This window comes from Sciurus vulgaris (genome assembly GCF_902686455.1).
Source record: "Sciurus vulgaris genome assembly, chromosome: 16".
NCBI classification, from domain to species: Eukaryota; Metazoa; Chordata; class Mammalia; order Rodentia; family Sciuridae; genus Sciurus; species Sciurus vulgaris.
Genome location: NC_136477.1, coordinates 61,602,249 through 61,616,282, shown reverse-complemented (window position 1 = coordinate 61,616,282; position 14,034 = coordinate 61,602,249). Strand labels below are relative to the sequence as shown.

Below are 14,034 nucleotides of genomic sequence, written 5' to 3'. Positions count from 1 at the left end.
CCACATCCCCAGCCCCTTTTATTTTGAGACAGGGTCTTGCTAAGTTGCCCAGACTGACTGTGAACTTGCCATCCTCCTGCCTCAGCTTCCTGAATAGCTGGGTTTACAGACATTTACTACCACGCCTGGCAAGACATTGTAAAACTTAAAAAGAAAAAAGGAACTAGAAAATTTTACTGGGCATGTTAAGTCTGTTACATAGAAATAATAATTTGGCATTTATCCTGTGTCATCTTGGAAACTGAGTGCCTGTCACAATGGTGAGCAAATTACAAGTGTTCAAAAACGTTTTATACTAAAGAAGTGGGGGGAGGGCTGGAGATATAGCTCAGTTGGTAGCGTGCTTGCCTCGTAAGCACAAGGCCCTGGGTTCAATCCCTAGTACCTAAAAAAAAAAAAAAAAAAAAAGAGAGAGAGAAGTTGGAGGAAGAGGGAGGAGACCAGGGTTCCTTGGAGCAGTACAGGATACTTACAAGATGAGCCTGGAGCAGCCTGGAGCAGCCTGCAGTGCCAGAGTAAGGAAGTAGGAAGAGGCAGTGAAACCCCCACCCACACTGATCAGGGGATAAATCAAGGGGACAAAAAGTGCCAGCTGAAAATGAACCCGAATGCCAAAACTAGAATAAATTAAACAAAAAAATCAATAAAGTAGCACTGGATCACAACCCAAGCACAAAACAAATATCCACGAATCCATACTGCCATGACAAATACCTGAATAAATGAATATACTTTAGAGAAGGAACATTCCACACTGAAGAATTCCAAATAATGATGCCTGGAGACACACAAGGTATGGCATAACGTGCCCTCCTGAAGGGGGCACTGTGCACACAGTGACTTCCTTCTACAGGTAACAGGATGGCCAGTAGAGAACAGCAACTTGACATACACTACCTTAGCCAGGTGAAACCATGTACCCCAACACCAGTCTAACCATGAGAAAAACATCCGCCAAATCCCAAAACACTGTCTGCACCATACCTGACCAGTCTTCCTCCAAATCATCAAGGTCACTAAAATTAAGTAAAGCTTCCGAAGTTTCTCAGAGCCTCCATATATGACAACTAAGTGAAATGTGATGCTGAGTGAGATGCTACAAAAGAAAAAACACAGGTAAAAACTAAAGAAATCCAAAAAAAGTATGGACTTCTGCTGATAACAACATATTGGTATAGGCTCACTAATTGTAACTAATGTACCTAACAAATGGAAGCTATTAATAACAGAATAAAGTCCACATGGAATATATGGTAATGCTTATGAATTCGGCAATAATTTTACAAATTAAGACCATTCTAAAAAAATAAGCTTATTTTTTTTTTTGATATGGGGACTTGAACCCAGGGTTGCTTAACCACTGAGCCACATCCCCAGGTTCTCACAAAGTTGCTTAGGGTTTTTGCTAAATTGCTGAAGCTGGCTTTCAACTTGGGATCCTCCTGCCTCAGCCTCCCCAGCTGCTAGAATTCCAGGCATGTGCTTATTTTTTTTTTAAAAAAAGGATTCAACTATCTTCGACTTTATTTGCATTTTGGAGCACAATTATAATTAGAAAAATTCACATATTCTCTTTTCAAAGTAAGAAAGATGAAGTCTCTCAAAAATTAAAAATCCAGAAGCCTAGGAATCAGCATTTTACTGCCCCTATGGAAAATATTCTAAATGAGAAAGCAGATTATGTCCTAATCTTTATTTTGTAACCACTGAAACATTTTAATTAAATAGTTTCTTTTTAAAAAAATTAGGGACATAAGCTAAACCTAGAAATGCTAACAAATGAATTTTTAAAATGACTAAAGATTGAATAGCTATTTATAATAGTACTCAGAATGGAAAAACTTATTTTGTGAGACTAAAGATATAAAAACTGAAAGAATAGTTAAGACTCATTTAAAATGAGGTTCTTGGGGCTGGAGTTGTAGCTCGGTGGTAGAGTGCTTGCCTGGCATGTGTGAGGCCCTGGGTTCAATACTCAGCACCACATATAAATAAAGGATACTCCTGCCTCGGCCTCCCAAGTTGCCAAGATTATAGGCATGTGCCACCACACCTGGTATTTGGGGGCACTTTTAAGGTAAAAATGTTGTAAATGACTTGAACGGTTCTAGATGACTGAAGATGTTGTTAGATAGGAAATAGAAAGATACCAGATGGCAAACGTTTTAGATTCCCATAGATAAAGGAAACAGGATAACAGTAAGCCATCTGAAAATATGGGAACTGATGAGCCTCAGCCAATTTCCTTCTTACCGGTAGGCCACATGCTAGGACCACATGCACCAAGTTTAAGACCAGAAAGGTCTAACACACACAATGAGTGCCTCACAGAAGCAGCTTTACATATTAATTAAAGTTATAGAGGAAATTGCTGAAATTTATAAAGTAAACCTTCTGCTATAAGATAACCCATTCTTGTTTTTCTACAAAATTTTTTAGTTGTCACTGGACATTTATTTAATTTATTAATTTATATGTGGTGCTGAGAACTGAACCCAGTGCCTCACACATACTAGATAAACGCTCTACCACTGAGCCACAACCCCAGTCCAAGATAACCCATTCTTGAATTTGCATTTTAATAGGACTTTTTTTTTCTTTTCATAACATTACAGAAAAAATGCAACATCATCATAGCACTAAGAAAAATGAGTATAATTTTTAAAATCTGCAGTTTTCCTTTTTCATTGAAATATATTAATAACAAATTAGGAATGCTGGGTGTGGTGGCACATTCCTGCATTGGTGGCTACTGGGAGGCCAAGGCAGATGACTACTTGAGCACACATGCTCAGAGCAGCCTGGGCAACACAGGAAAAGAGACAGGGAAGGACAAATTACTATACAAATACAAAATATGACTTCACAGGACAGTTAGTTTTTTCAATCAAGTTCCTAAGGAAAAAAATCATTCATTTATTAATATAAGTCAATTTATTTATTCATTAAATTAATCAAATTAACAATTTAATGATCAATTGAATTAATAAAAGATTAACATAAATCTGCACTACAAATATCTTTCTACAAAATCAAACTGCAGTAACTTTGTAAAACTTGATTTCTCAAAAGTTCTTATTACGTTAATATATTTACATTCTTGAGGACTAAATTATTACTTGCCTTTTCATCATTAAATAAGACATGGATGTAAAGAACAATCGTGATAGAATGAACTGGGGAAAAAAAAACCCTCTAAGAACCCTTTAAAGAGTACAGAAAATCTTTTTCTGAGTAAAACAATATGAAGTTCAAAGACTCAGTCTGACTCAATCTCCATTAATACCATGAGCATCTACTGAAGGCCCACTGAGAATCTAGAGCTGTGGTGGATTCGGGGATACAAAGATGATTAAAACAAGATTTTTGGCTTTGAGAACCAATTCTGTGGTGCTCCTTGATAAGAGTTAGATTCTGGATCACGGAAAGGATAACCAGCTACCAGTTCATAAACAAAGATGAATCCCAGCAACTTGGGAGCCTGAGGCGGGAGGATCCCAAGTTCAAGAGCAACCTAGACAATTTAGCAAGACTCAATCTCAAAATAAAAAATAAAAAGGCCAGTGATATAACTCAAAGGTAGAGCCCCACTGTGTCTACCCCCAGCACCACCAAAAAGGGCAGGGGGATTAAAATTGGTTTTGCCCCTAAGTTTTAAAATTGTTGTATACCTACACACACATACACCCATACATACATATGCACACACACGTACAGACACGTGTATAATTGTGTGTGCAATATACACCAAAACCATACTTATCTCTGTAAGAATACAGTACCGATTACCTCAAGTTCAAAACTCTTTAGGGCACACCTGTAACAGAGGCACATCTTCCACTGGTAGAAGCTATGAAGGTGTACACAGTGTGCAGAACTAACCCAGAATGTGCTTCCTTTGTTTTCTAAATTAAGGAAAACATTCAGTGGAACTGAAGCAGAGTCCCTTTAAAACTAAAAGCAACTTCCTGAAAACTGCTTTTCTGCCTCCAGAACTTCTTCATGAGGAGAATGAAAACTGAAAACCTACTCCGTGGCACCAAGGAGGCCGAACACAGCCTGTTCTCTGGCTAGCCCAGCCTAGCTAAATCTACACATGTAAAGCACCTGGCTTCTGTTTCTACAAACTGTAACAATTTCTGCAGAACCAGGGGAGAAACCATCTAGCTGCTTCTCTCCATTCTGGTCAAACTGCATACAATTCAGTTTTCCTTTTTCACATGTTTTCTTATTTCTCATGTGGCCAGCCAGGATCCAGGTTGGTTGCTAGTAACAGAACTCTTCATAATTGATCTTTTCTGTGTAAAGAATGCAAAACTAAACAAAAAAAAATTGACAGTTTAAGATATACACAGGTTTAACAAGTCAATCAACCTGAGGTATCATTCAAAAACAAAAAACAAAAAAACAAGGAAATAATTCCAAAGATTCATATAATACAGGCCAGAACTCTGGGACCTGCATGGAAGACGCAACAAAGGTAACCCAGAGAGAAGTGGGATGCTCTAAACCTGCATTCTAGAAGGTTAGACTACATGAACCAAGCCAAGCTATCACAACTCTGTGTGTGTGTGTGTGTGTGTGTGTGTGTGTGTGTGTGTAAACCCAGGCATATATGCAGGGGGAGTAGACTGCTTGTGGAAATCTAATTTACCATGGGACTAAATTTGTTTGTTTTAAATACTGGCAAAGCCAAGAGAGATGAGGTGGTCAGTCCTAAAGGTCTTAGCTGCCTCCTACCAACTTCCTTATCAAGTGATATTTATAATGAAAAGAAGCCCTAGAGAATTTGCAAACAGTCATTTATTATCAGTCACAAAGAAAAAAAAAAAACAGAAAATTCAAATTTAGTAAATCTTCATGCCCTGTTATTTCAGGTAGTCGAAGGCAAACGTGACCATGTTCAATGGCTAACCTTCAGGTGCCAGGATCCTGAGAACACACAGCAAATCCTTGAAGGTTCTTTATGTTAGCTAACATATCCTTTTGTAGAGATTTAGATGGAATTATGGGAAATCCTTGCCCTTGTCACCTGTGGAATGTGAACTCATGATCAGAGTCCTTCAAATGGAACAGTTATTCTTAGATATTATGCAGGTTAACCACTCTATAGCATAATTAGAGTTGACTTGTATATATATGCACATATATCATCCTTTATACAAAGCATTTTTCATAGACTATAGATAGTGCAGCTTTTAAGTAATGGTCTCTGCAAAATAATTTAAGTACACTTATACAAATGCCAATACCTAAAAATAGAAAATTCCCACTGATTCCATTTCCATTTTCAAATCAAGCCCACTTGCCTGGGGAAGTAGATCAGTGGTAGAGCACATGCTGAGTATGTGTGAGGTCCTGCACTGGATCCCTAGCACCAGAAAAAGAATAAACAATTCAAATCAGGCCTATTTCCACCAAGTTCTTATGACTCCAGCTACCATTCATTTATGATCCCTTTTCTCAAAAGCCAGGGAGAGTGTCAAAAGTGGCATGGCAACAAGGAACCAGAGACAAATGACATAGCAAAACAAGGGCATAAAATCCAAAGATAATCATAGTCTTAAAATCCAAATGACTGAGAGATTCAACACCCTTTTAAGAAAATATAACTCCAAAGAAAAAATAACAACAATGCACTTATATGACAAACATTCACAGACCTCCTGCAAGATTCAAGGCAGAAAAGAAGATGAGCAGGGAGAGGCAAGAGGAGCCCTCAGACACCCACGGTGGTGGAAGATGTACGCCAGGTTTTAAAAAACAGTGTTTTACAGGTGAAGGTGGGGAGCAGGATCTTCTGAGAGAAAGGACAGAGAAAAGTCACTGGGAAATAATAACTCTGCCAAGTTCCAAAGTCTCCTGACATACGGAGAACAGAATTAGTGGGTGCATACAGAAGGGAAATATATAATATGGGCCTTCACTATAGGATATCATGAAGCCAGTCTAAAGAGAAGGTTGCTGAGGCAAAATAGGAGGCTCTGGGGAAAATTCAAAGTTGGAGTGAGCTGGAGAGGGGGACACAGAGTGGAGGGCAGGCCTGCTCTGAGTTACGCTGTGATATATATAGAACGGTAGTTTTCAGGCTGTACCTAACCCTGAGTTAGGCCATCTTATAAAGGAGTAGTCTGCCATGATTACTCCACTGTGAATACAAGTGTCAAGGCACAATGACTCTATACCTTGTTTGCACAAGTAAACAACTGCTATCTGCCCAACACAATGATATAGCACATAATGATAAATAATACACATTAACTTACCAAGCTGAATCAAGGAGTACCTGGACACATGGACATCCGGAATGCCAGAAACTTACCAGAAGTAACCCCCTCACCTAAGGCCCATAAAAGGAGAAGCCCCCCAAGACTAGACACAGCAGTATCCCTGACCCCACCACCTGGTCACTTGTCAGGAGCCTTGCCCAGGATATTCACCACAGCAACAAACCTCTGGTTTTACACCTCTGGCCTTCAGCACAGCACTGGTTTCTCCTGCCTGTGACGAGACTGATCAGCCCACTCTAAGAGGACACCTGAAATTGCTGTCCATCTGGACCCTTGCCTTGGTAACTCTGAGGAACTGCTGCATTAAAGTCCTTATCTACCCTCCCTGAGAAACACATCAAGCTATGTTTGCTTTTTTACTTTTCTCTGTAACCCTGAAGCATTGGAACACTACTCAATTGCAGTCCCCATTTCTGATTCCTCTCCAAATGCAAGTTACTAGAAGGAAAAGATGTCTTTCCTTTCTACCGAAACATGGGGCGCAGATCAAACACTGAAGGCATGTTTATTGAGTGAGTACGTGAATAAAAGAATATTTAAAATATTTTTTAAAAAGTCCTTATCTAACCTGACCACCTGCAGTGACTCTTTAACTCTTTGCATTTGTATCTGCCCTCTGCCTGTGCTCTTAGAACAGCATCCTGTAACCCTGGGGCCACCTTGACCCCTTTCTTAGCCTTTCTGTGACCTACATGTATCACTGTGTGAAGTACCATGTGTGACTTGAGGGTTATCAATATCAGAAATTAAAACTGAAGTGAAATAAAAGAACTTGTGATTCTCCCGCTTCTGATTATGAGGTGACCTATAAGTATTTGGTGAGTTGTCACCCCTAAAAGGGGTGTAGCTTGGGAATTTATTGTTATTCAAGAAATTCTGCCATCGTGGAAAGACACAAACATGTTGGTCTATGTTGATGGCAGACTCTCTCACAACACACAGGCAGAGGGGTGCTTTAGGAAAAGACCACAATGAGGAGGTTCTGCAGCACTGCATGAGTGCATGGGAGATGAGAGATTCTTCCAGGCTAGGAGTAGAAACTGGAGATAGGAACAGGCATGTGAGGCATTTTGGAAGAACGGCTGGTGGAGTCAAAGATGAGAACAGCAGTGTACACTGGTACAGAAAGACCAGGACACTCGTATTTAGGCTAAACAGTCTGCCTTTCCCATTAACAGGATCTGTGACTTTGATATCATTGTTTCCTTATCTATAAAGTAAAGCTATTAGATACCAAGCCTACTCAAGTCCCTTGCAACATTGAAGTTTTACCATTCTAAGGTTCCGAGGCTTAACGCTGTGTTGGCTGAGGAAACTCTGGTCCAAGGCACAGGCAGTAAGTCAAGAGGTACGCTGCTGAAATAAAGGCTACTGCACCTATCTGTGGGATCAACAGAGGCTTCAGAAACGATTTTAGGTTAACTGCAGTTCCTAATTTTAGCTTAACTGTTTTCTGGACTGCAACAAGACCAGTGGAAAGAGCAAAAGCTATGACGTCAAGCAGACTGACAGAATGGACATCTGCCAAATGACCTTGAACGACTTACTCAGTTAATCCATAAAAGACAGGCACTGCCTGGGGAAATAGATGATAAGGACCCGGGCATGCTGTATGGCTGGCAGCTTCTGGATGGTTCCACAGGACACCTTATCTCAAGACTTTTATCTTTCCACTTTCCTTTACTGCTGCTGTCATGCTAGATATTTTAAGAGAAAGAATTTATTAGCATTATCTGTGGTATTTGTAGATTTCTGTAATAAGGAATACTCCAAGAAAAATTATGAGACTCACAAAGCTGCTGGCCAACTCAAATAGATGTTTTTAAAAAACCCTTCTGAAATTTCTCTGACCCAGAGCTACTGTCCCCTCGGTAGCTCTGCTTAGCTCTCTCACTGGCAGGACACTCACACTTGGGGTGCCCCACCATCTACCTCATGGTCCACCAGACAGACCCCGAGCCCAGCTCCTCCCAGGTTCCCTAGGTTGAAGAATGTGCTCATTCTGTCCAGGTGTTTGTGTCAGAAACCTGCAGAGCTGTCCTGGTGCCTCCTCCTTCTTCACAACCTGGCAGAAAGTCCTGTCCTGTCCTGTCTCCAAAATCTCTCTTCCATAAGTCTGTTTCTCTCTGTTGCCTCCCTAGTCCAAGCTACCATCACTTCTCACATGGAGAACGGCAACATCCTGACTCCTCACTGTCCAACCTCGCCATCACCCATTCTCCAGAGGGACCAGAGACATAAAAAAAAAAAAAAAAAAAAAAAAAAAAAAAAAAAAAAGACCAACAAACAAAAACAACCACCTCCTATAGTAGGCAGCTTTCCATCACTATAACAACTGCCTGAGCTAATTCACCGAGAGGTTTATTTGGGCTGTTTGGAGTTTCCAGTCCAAGACGACTGGCCCCACTACTCTGGGCCTTTGGTGAGGCAGCACATGGTGTCAAGAGCAGATGGTAAAACCACTCACCTGCAGAAGCAAGAGAGAGGAGAGGTGGGGTGGGGCGGAGGAGGTCCCGCGGCATGCTCCCAGTGACCTGAAGACTCCCCTTCAGGCTCCACCTCTTAAAGGCGTCACCACCCCCTAAAAGCACTACCTTGGGGACCAAGCCTTTAACACGTAGGCTTTTGGGGGACACTGACCATCCAAATGTATCTTCTTTTAAAGCCTACAGTGAGCTTCTATTTATAGGATAAAGCAAGACGTACTTCCAGGTCACCAAGGCCCTGCATGCACTGGCTCACCGCAGCCACTCTGCCCTCCCCAGTGCTCTAGGCTGCCTGGCCTTGCCCTGGGGCCTGAGGGACCTACAGTCTAAAGGCGGCTCACTTTCCCCATCCCTCCACCTATTTCACCTAACTACTCTTCACACATGAGAACCCAGACCTGACAGCACCACCTTTAGGAAAATGCCACCAACTGATCTGGAGTCCATTAGAGTCCTACTATGACATTCCCACAGCACCTGTGAGGCACTCAGTACATTCAGCTCACCTTCCAGACGCTGAGCTGGGCAAGAACGTGTTTACCTTGTTAACACACAGCACCTCTTCCACGGGGAAGACTCGGAGCACATGATTCAACTACCAAACCACTGTACTTCCACTGACCTACAAATCCTCATTTAGTGGACATAGGAACACAGCAGGATACATTACCTCACCTTCTCTTAGAATTTCTGTCTAACTTTTATTCTGGTTACCTATTCTTTTTTTATTCTATATGTGGTTTGAATCTCCTATCGACTGGAACTGTACGAATAGTTAGGAGGATTTGTGTACATTAGAACTGTGGAAGCATGAAAGGAGACCAGAACAAGGCAGTGGAGGAAGAAACCCTCCAGCACACAGGAAAAGGGAAATCCAACATTGGGTAGGGTCTCTTATTGACTAAGCACAGTAGAGGAAGACAGTATTCAAGTCAGTTCAAAATTTCAACAAGTTTCTCTTAGATCACCCTAACAGGTTTAGGATACCTGATTGTCTACATACAACCTTACAGAGAAACTTATATACACTGAAGCTTGAGCACTGAGCAAATGCTGAGTAAAGAATAAGCAACATGCAGATCTGGGAGCACTCGAATCCTTCTGCCTTTAAGATGCTGACAGATTGTAGCCTGAAAGGAAGATGGAACAGCAATCCAAAGTGATCTCCTGGCCTGTGGGGTTATCTAATGTATGTTATTACATAATGAAACTCCTTCAACCATACTAGATGCTCACAGAACTACATGTCTATGCATGTGGACTGCACCAGGGCCTGGCACCAAGCAGGTGTAGGATTTAAATTTGTGGTTTGTTAACTCAAAACCACATAGGGGCTGTTCTTTGGAGAGCTGCAGAAATGAACAGAGTCAGCTTCCTAGATGCCTTACCCCTGGTGAACCACAGCTCTGGGACGTTTGTGAAATGTGTCCACAGGGAGCTTCATGGGGATTTTGTGGCTCCTGAGCAGCTGTGGCCCTATGACGAGGACACACCCTTTCATGATGATCTCATGCCCTCATATGATGAGAAGATTGATATGTGGAAGATTCCAGATGCCTCCAGTTTCCTTTGGGGGCACATTGAGGGGAGTGATATGGTTCGATTCCATTTGTTTGATATTCATAAAGTCTGTAAGAGCCAGAATCCTGCAGAAAGACCCACTGCTCAGGATATGTTGGATACTTATCAAAAGGTTTTGAATTCACTCAGAGATACTGTGATGTCTCAGACAAGAGAAATGCTATAAAAAAATCAGTGCAGCCATTGAAGAGTGGAGTTTAAGTACCGAATGGAAGTTACAGCAGTTCTACGCTGATGGTGGTTTTTTGTGTCAGCTCTGTTTGCTTTTTTGGCTACCCAGCTATATGACTTTTTGCCTATGTTTTCTTTTTTGGTCATTATTTTTTCTCTGGCACCTGGGATTAAACCCATGGCCTCACACATGGTAGGCAAGCACTCTGCCATTGAGCTATACCCCCAGCCCTTTTTACTTTATTTTGAGACACAGTCTCACTTAATTGCTGGCCTCAAACTTGAGATCCTTCTGCCTCAGCCTCTGGAGTAGCTGGAATTACAGGTGTGCACCATAGTGCCTGGCTTCACCTGCACGTTTGAGTGTATTTTACCTCTCCTGGCAACTACATAGAGGTTGCTAACTAAGAGCAAACTGGGTCTGATTAAAATCTGGTTTAATTTGCTTCCTGGCTTAGATGAAGAAAAATAGTGATCTACCCAGTATTTGAAGGAAGTAATAAAGTGTAGCTATAAAGAGGTTCTGCCTACCCTAATAACTGAATTTATGAGCTTTTAAGAAATATATAGATGGAAGATTTTAAACTGGCAATATATGAAGACAGTCTTCACATAATGGTTTTTCTTCATAGTTTCAAAAATGGCATTGAATAAAAAATGTTTATAGCAGCACAATTCGCAGTATCTATGGAATTAACCCAGATGCCCATCAGTAGATGAATGGATTAAGAAATTCTAGTACATATACACAATGGAGTTCTACTCAGCCATTAAAAAGAATGAAATTATGACATTTGCCAGTAAACGGATAGAAATGGAGAATATCATACTAAGTGAAATTAACCAAACTCAGAAACTTAAAGGTTGAATGTTTATGTGGAATCTAGAGTAAAATAAAGGAAAGAGGGAGGGAAAGATAAGAGTACATAAAGAACCAATCAAATACAAGTTAACAGATGGTAAAAGGAAGTCTAGTAGAAGGAGAAGGGGAGAGGGGAGGATCGTGAACTGAAATCAATTTCCATGGAATGTAACTGGCACAGTGCCCCTGGGTTCAATTCCTAGTACTGCAAAACAAAAGGAAGGAATGAAGTTCTGATGCATGCTACAACATGCATTCTGGCTCTTACAGACTTTATGAATATCAAACAAATGGAATCAAACCATATCACTCCCCTCAACGTGCCCCAAAAGGAAAGGTTTGGGGTTTCTTCCAGGTTGCTCAAGGAACCGAAAGGGTGATATTCAGTAAGAATAGTGTTCCATCCTCACAACAGCCAAGCAATGTGACAATGTGTTTGCATCTGCAGCCATAGAGGAAATCATCTTTCATTTCCAAACTGGTGAGCCGAGAGAGAGCAACTTTGCATTCCTTCCACTCAGATAGAAAGACTCTTCACGGCTCCTTCCCCAACGTGCTTTAACTGTCTCACTTCTGTCCTCCGCTCCTCACAAGACAGCCAGGGTGAGCAGTTTTTCATCTGCCCCATTCTGACGTTACCATGTGGACAAGATCTAGGGTCCTTGGTGGAATGTTGAGGGAATATGAAAAATTGGTCAAGGTAGAGGTAGAGCACAATCATAAGGGCCATGGTGAGCAGAAGCCCAACCACGCGGGGGACTTCTCTGTGGGTGAGACCTTTCCTGCTTTCCTGGGCTTTCCTCTCCATGTTGTTCTCCCATTTCAGTTCCTTCCAGGAGCATCCTCCTTCTCCCGGCTAGGTCTCCAACCAGGTATCTGGGTCAAACAGTGTTCTGGTTGGTCCCAGGGACTGGTTTGAAAGTCCTCTGAACTTCTGCGACAGTTTCCTGCATGGTCTCTCCCTTCTTTCTCTTTTCCAATCCATTCTCCACAAAGCAGATAGGAGCTTTTTTTCACACAGCTCTGGCAGCAACGAACCCGTCCGTATACCACAAGCAGCCATATGGAAGGACTGATGCCTGCCTGTCATGGGCGGAGTCCTCCGGCCTTCAGCAGCGGGGGTACGAGGCGCAGGGGTGGTGCAGCCCAGCGGCAGCCCGGGGCAGAGACACTGGCCAGCCAGGTGTGGGCCCAGCACAAAATGCAGCCTCCTGCCCGTCTCTCAGGGGAACCCACGCCAGTAGAAGGCTGTGCCACTGGCCAGCGCGCCTTACTGCAGGCCCTCAACCCGCGCTATCCTATGCTCTTTTACAAAGACTTTGTAAGCCCCAAATATTCTACAGCCGAAAACACCTAAACTGCTTTCCCTGTGCCACACCATTTTCAAGCCAGTTCTCTCTGACCTACCATTTCCCCCGTCAAGCCAAGCACAAATGACACAAGCACAAGAACTGCTTTCTTCACAGGTGGCGGGAAAAGGCGCGTGGCCCTCAGGGTCTCAGAGGCATGGGGATGTGACTTCCGACCTCCATGTACAGAGGAACTTAGAGACCACAGAACTGCTAGCCTCCCACAGCCTCAAAGAAAGGGTGGCTCACTCTTTTGTTTTTCACTTAAATATACTCAACTAAATAAGATCCACTAAAAAGTCTCCTCTCTGCCAGAATTTTATTAATGAAATCACCACAAAAACCCTCCCTGCCGACAATCCCTGCCCTACCTTAACATGTCTGTGGACTGATGTGAAGCTGCTGAGGGGAAGGTCCTGAGCCCAGAAAGAATCACTGCTCTCCCAACGATACTCTAAGATGGGCAGGGGTAGCAGCCTCGGTCTACTGTCAGACTCCTGACAGCTGTATTTTGTCACTCAATTATACAAAATATCTCTCACATGGGATGTTATATTTTGAAGATCATGTAAAATAAAATTTTTGCTTAACATGTAAACCAAAAAAAAAAAAAAAAAAGTCTTTCAAATAAAGGAAAAGAAGAATATGTGCCTTTTTGAGAGTATAAATTGCTTCAGCTACTTTGGACAAGAATTCGGCTGTACCAATGAGACTAAATAGATATATCTTACCTCCCAGCACAGCAGTTGTGTCCCTATGTATACAACTAAGAGAAGTAAGTCCCTCAACTCACAAAACCACATGCAGAAGGTCCACAGCAGCTGTGCTCACAACAGCCATGAACTACCCACAACCGAAATACCCATCAACAGAGGACATAAACACAAGTTGTGGTATATTCAGACAATGGCATATGCAAAGTACATTAAAAAAAAAAAAAAAGGAAGAACTACCATACATATAACAACATGGACCAAGTTTCAGAGTGAAAGAAGGCTGACAGTCAGACACGGTGGTGCACGCCTGTAATCCCAGCAGCTCGGGAGGATGAGGCAGGAAGATTTCGAGTTCAAAGCCAGCCTCAGCTACTTAGTGAGGCCCTGAGCAACTCAGTGAGACCCTGTCTCTAAATTAAATGCAAAATAGGGCTGGGGATGTGGCTCAGTGGTCAAGTGCCCCTGAGTTCGATCCCGGTACCCTAAAAAAAAGAAAGGAAGGAAGGAAGGAAGGAAAGGAAGGAAGGAAGGAAGGAAGGAAGGAAGGAAATGACTGCATACTGGGATGGAAAAGTAAAA

General features: G+C 42.1%; 1 protein-coding gene and 1 pseudogene across 6 annotated transcripts in view; both read right to left on the bottom strand.

Moving 5' to 3' along the window:
* SLC25A26 (solute carrier family 25 member 26) overlaps positions 1-14,034 on the bottom strand; it is a 192,892-nt gene that overhangs the window by 103,582 nt on the left and 75,276 nt on the right. The gene's annotated exons all lie outside the window — the stretch shown is intronic.
* On the bottom strand, positions 7,733-12,505 carry LOC306646435 (protein O-mannose kinase-like; annotated as a pseudogene). The gene is made up of 2 exons: positions 11,693-12,505; positions 7,733-7,748 (listed from the first exon to the last, which is right to left on the bottom strand). The product of its transcript is annotated as a protein O-mannose kinase-like (transcript).